This window comes from Triticum aestivum, chromosome 3A (genome assembly GCF_018294505.1).
Source record: "Triticum aestivum cultivar Chinese Spring chromosome 3A, IWGSC CS RefSeq v2.1, whole genome shotgun sequence".
Classification (NCBI taxonomy): Eukaryota; Viridiplantae; Streptophyta; class Magnoliopsida; order Poales; family Poaceae; genus Triticum; species Triticum aestivum.
Genome location: NC_057800.1, coordinates 527,762,016 through 527,767,424, shown reverse-complemented (window position 1 = coordinate 527,767,424; position 5,409 = coordinate 527,762,016).

The window sequence follows — 5,409 nt, the reverse complement described above, 5'->3', positions numbered from 1 at the left end:
CACAGCCGGCCACGGGAGGCAGGAGCAGGTGGCACGACCGGCGCTGCTTTGGGCGGCTGGACCAAGAAGACCAAAGGTTGAAGAAGCACTACGGCCGTTGGATGGACATCGTACAGTCACTGGAGCTAGAAACATTTATTATTGACTAAGTTGACAAAGCCCTTGGTACGCTCCAACTTAATAGGCCCACAGGTCAGCCTCCGAAATGGTGCGCCCCAGATGTCAGGGGGAGGAATCATATTTTGTGCGGCCGAAGCTAAGAATATCCGAGATTGAAGAAGAAGCACGACGTCCGTTGGATAGACATCCAACGGCCACTGCTGCTAGAACCGTGTGTTGACTATAATAAGTTGGCAAAGCCTTGCATACGCGTCAACTTATTTTTTTAGGGGACGCGTCACTTAGTAGGCCCACAAGTGTGTGGCAGAGAACTTATAGCCCATTTGCGTTTTGTAAGAATGTACAACCCATTTTGGAATTCTAATGGAATTTACAACAGCCCATTTACAGTTTGTTAAAAGTACAACCCATTTTCTAGCTAGGACAATGATTAATAATTTCAACCAACCGTTGAAGACAGAATTCAATAAAATTTCCCACATTTTGATGGGCTCCGAAATATTTTTATCCCGAAATTTCTAGTCAGATTAAATATAAATTTGTATTACGTAAAAATCCAACGAAACATTGCGCGCGCAACAATGAAAATTTAAGATTTTCAAAATCCATAAATAATATTTTATAAACTAATTTCGTGTTTGGTGCATTTTTTATAGTTACTGCCCAGTTTTTATAATTACATCCCATTTATTATTTTTTAAAGCCCATTTTCCTGTTAAGCCTAATGCATCCCTCCTAGGAAAGATTTGCAGCCCAGCGGGGCGGAGAATAACAAGTTGACCTTGCCTGGGTATTCCTCAAAAAGACGTATAGCTGGGCTAGCCATTTTCATCTTGAAAAAATTAGTATCTGGGCTGGATATCTGGCCTGGGCTAGACGGGCCACAGCCCGCCCAGTTAATACCCTGCTCTCCTCTGAACAACAACGAAATCATCGCCAAGAAAAACTCTGCAGTGCTCACGCCTCAAAAACACAAATACTGCTCGAGCTGCTTGGTCCCAGCTGTCGGCCGCACCTTGTGCAATTCTCTCGTTTATATTGACTACATAGGTTGACAATGGTGTGGGACCGTGATGTCAGGAAACCAGGAGAAAGCAAAAAAATATAGTTGTACATAATAAGGAGGCACTTGCGTACGTACGGCTATGGCCCTAGTGGGTCCCTAGTGTCATCCAGTCAAAATAAAGTCATCTCCTGAATCCTCATGTTCGTTGACGATGTTAACAATGCTCGGCGCCACGGCGAGCGCAACAACTCGAAGGACAACGGAGAGGGCCTCGCGGGCCCTACGGATGGTCTGATACAGCGCCCGCTACTCATTCAGGAAGCCAGGATCATCGGACACCTATGAGCACCTTCGAGAAACTGAGACGGCATGAAACGGTAAGGCCGCGCTTGGGAGCTCTGGTTTATTTCAAACCTGTATTAACATACAAGTGTAATTTACTCGTCATCGAAAACAACGCGTAAAATACAGGCGTAATGAAACCGAGGGCCCGAGGTCTGTAAGTAAAACCGGCGGGTTATGCGTGTAATTTGAGAGACCAGTGTATATTTTACGAGCACTGCTATATGGATGACATTACCAGACGATACATGCACGACGTGCGTATCATGCCATCCATGGGCAAGGCTGAAACAGCAGCTAACGGCTGGATTAGCAATCGTCCGAGTGTCGTTCAGCGTTTTTATCGTGTGTCAAGTACTTCCGATATTTTACTAGTCGAAATCGACCAACCAAGCGCCTTCGCCCGAGACCATCTGCTTTAATTTACAAGCGTCAGTTTTACAAGCGGTTTTGGTTGGAAAACGACGATCCAATCACGGCCTAATATCATGAGTTGGTCGGAAGATCATATGGTTTCACGTCTAACCTACCCGACTTGTCGTATAGGCTATGAATGAAACATCAGACGATGAACTTCTTAAGCACGGAAACAACAGAAGAGGATGATCTTCTTAACAAGCAAATCACTGGCATTAGATCGACATGCAAAACAATACGAAGCATTATTCTCAGGAGGCACGGTGAACAGCTCGTGATGCCGCATGCCACAACATTCCAAGCTCAACTTTGCAATCAAACACAAGGCCTGGCATTACATAGACAATATTCAGAACAAACTCTTAACACAGGAATATCTCAGCAGAGTAACTATTTACTTCTAAACTGAACACATGAATAGGAAAAAACATTCGACGCTGCTCACAGCAAGGGCGTCCCACTCAAAATATCAAATGCATGTCTTCTGGCTAACATCAATGAGCAATTTTTGACAAGGTTTTCCAATTCCAATATATTAAACTAACGTCTTCTTGCTAACATCAATGATTAAACTTTGACAAGCTTTTCCCATTCAAAATATGTAATGCCTATGATCGTGGAGTCCTGTCACTTCTTGCTAACATCAATGATTAAACTTTGACAAGCTTTTCCCATTCAAAATATGTAATGCCTATGATTGTGGAGTCCTGTCGCTTCTTATACTTGTTTGGGCACTTCTTGCCCAGGGCACTCCACGTGTTGTTAAATTGCCAATGGTCTCTGCAGACTAGTCATGTCACCGGTGTCTAATATTTATGGCACCGGCTGTAGCAATGGAGGGATTCGGTGCCAAACTAAGAAAAGGTGAAATTGGCACCTCTTTTGGCCTACATAGTGGAAGGCCTAATACTCTGTAAAGCTTCTCGGTCATTCCTTCTGTAATGTAGCGCAAACAATGACTGCTTCTTTCTGCAAAGTGGAACGACCAACTGGACCCAGTAATGCAGCAGTTTGCCTTGGACACATTGGCTCCTTTTGTGCAGTTGAACTAAAATCGAAGTCGGAATAAAACCGAGCTTTAATTTTGATATCCCTGTAAGCAACAAAAGGTATAAGGGAAACAATTACTGAGAAATAACGGTTGATGACTTGTACTCCCAGAAGAAAAACATCTACTGATCTACCTTATCTTAATGGGAAACAAAGCAGGAGAGTAGCAATTCTCAATCAGTGTGATTCATTCATATTAACTGAGACATTATCTTAACAATGCCTTGTTTCAAGATGTATAAAGAACGAAAAAGCAGAAAAGTATCATTCCTAAAACAATGCGACTGATTCATTTTAACAGAGACATTATCTTAACAATACCTTGGTTAAACATGTAGAAAGAACTACAAAGCAGGATAGTACCATTTGTAAAACACTGTAAGTCTGTAACTGATATATAATAACAGAGACATTATCTGAACAATACATTTCTTAAACATGTACTCCGGCCGATCCCTAACAGAAATGGTACTCCTGCGATCCCTAACAAGTGTTTGCAGTTTTGAACTAAGATTCAGTTCCAGGGTAGAGTGGGCGCAACAACAGTATGTGCTTCCATCTACTTATAAAGGGGGTGATGCAGAGTTTGTTGTAACAAAGCAACAAGCATCATGTCTGGGTTGGTTCCATTTTTGTTCACTACTTAATGGGAAAAGACAGCAATACAATAGCTTCAATTCAACATTTATTTAAAACAGTACCAATACAAGTAGCACAACATCTCAAAGCACACTGCACAATCATGTGGATGAAGGCCTGTACTGACCTTTCATGAGACCGACAACGATAAAATACGAATCTGCCAACACGAATAGGAAATCCAATCTCGTTTTGTGCAGTTGCACTGAAATCAAGCAAAGTGTTTCGCGTAGCGAAGCAAAATGTCGCAATAGCAACAAGTTGAATAGATATCCCTGTATAAACAGAGGCAAAAAAGGAATCAATTACTGGCTAATAAAGGAGGATGAAACATGCGGCCACAAAAATGGTAATCCCGCCAATCCCTAACAAGTGTTGCAGTTTTGAAATAAGATTCAGTAGTTAATTCTGAGAGTGGCATCAATTACTGGCTTATAAAGGGGGTGATGCTGAATTTGTTGTAACAAAGCAACAAGCATCATGTCTGGGTTGGTCCCATTTTTGTTCACTACTTAATGGGAAAAGACAGCAATACAATAGCTTCAATTCATCATTTATTTAAAACAGTACCAATACAAGTAGCACAACATCTCAAAACACACTGCACGATCATGTGGATGAAGGCAAGTACCAACCTGTCATGACGCACACAAGATCACGTACGAATCTGCCAACACGAATAGGAAATCCAATCTCGTTTTGTGCAGTTGCACTGAAATCAAGCAAAGTGTTTCGCGTAGCGAAGCAAAATGTCACAATAGCAACAAGTTGAATAGATATCCCTGTATAAACAGAGGCAAAAAAGGAATCAATTACTGGCTAATAAAGGAGGATGAAACATGCGGCCACAAAAATGGTAATCCCGCCAATCCCTAACAAGTGTTGCAGTTTTGAAATAAGATTCAGTAGTTAATTCTGAGAGTGGCATCAATTACTGGCTTATAAAGGGGGTGATGCTGAATTTGTTGTAACAAAGCAACAAGCATCATGTCTGGGTTGGTCCCATTTTTGTTCACTACTTAATGGGAAAAGACAGCAATACAATAGCTTCAATTCATCATTTATTTAAAACAGTACCAATACAAGTAGCACAGCATCTCAAAGCACACTGCACAATCATGTGGATGAAGGCCTGTACTGACCTTTCATGAGACGACCAACATAAAATACGAATCTACCAACACGAATAGGAAATCCAATCAAGTTTTGTGCAGTTGCACTGAAATCAAGCAAAGTTGCCGGTGTGACATTTAAGTTTTCTATAGCAACAAGTTGAATAGATATCCCTGTTTTAAGAGGCAAAAAAGAAAACAATTACTGGCCAATAAAGGAGGATGAAACATGCGGCCACAAAAAGAAGCATCTACCTTATCTTGATGGAAAACAAAGTATAGGACAGTAGCATTTCTAAAACGGTTGCATTGATTCATATTAACAGAGAAATTCTTTTAAAACAGATCAGTAGTTAATTCTGAGATTAACAACAGCAAAATAGCTGCATGGGACATGCCAGCACCATGTGCGTCCACACGTATAAATGGGTGATGCAGAGTATGTAGCCAAGCAGCATATATGCGCTGGTCCCATATTTGTTCTCTTTGAACCTTCTTCCTATGTGAGGGCAGCAAATCTAGTCGTGCACAAACTACCCGACCCCCCAGTTTCTTTCCCTTTTCAACAAAGAGATCGGTTCCTTACAGATGTGTGTACTGGGTTACCCCCTTTTTCCCTTTTCGACCTACAAAGCGGCTGGATAGCCAGTCTATACTACTTTCCGCCCCTCCTTTCCTCATTGAACCACGTCCTAGATTCTTGCTCCAGCCCACCGCACCCTT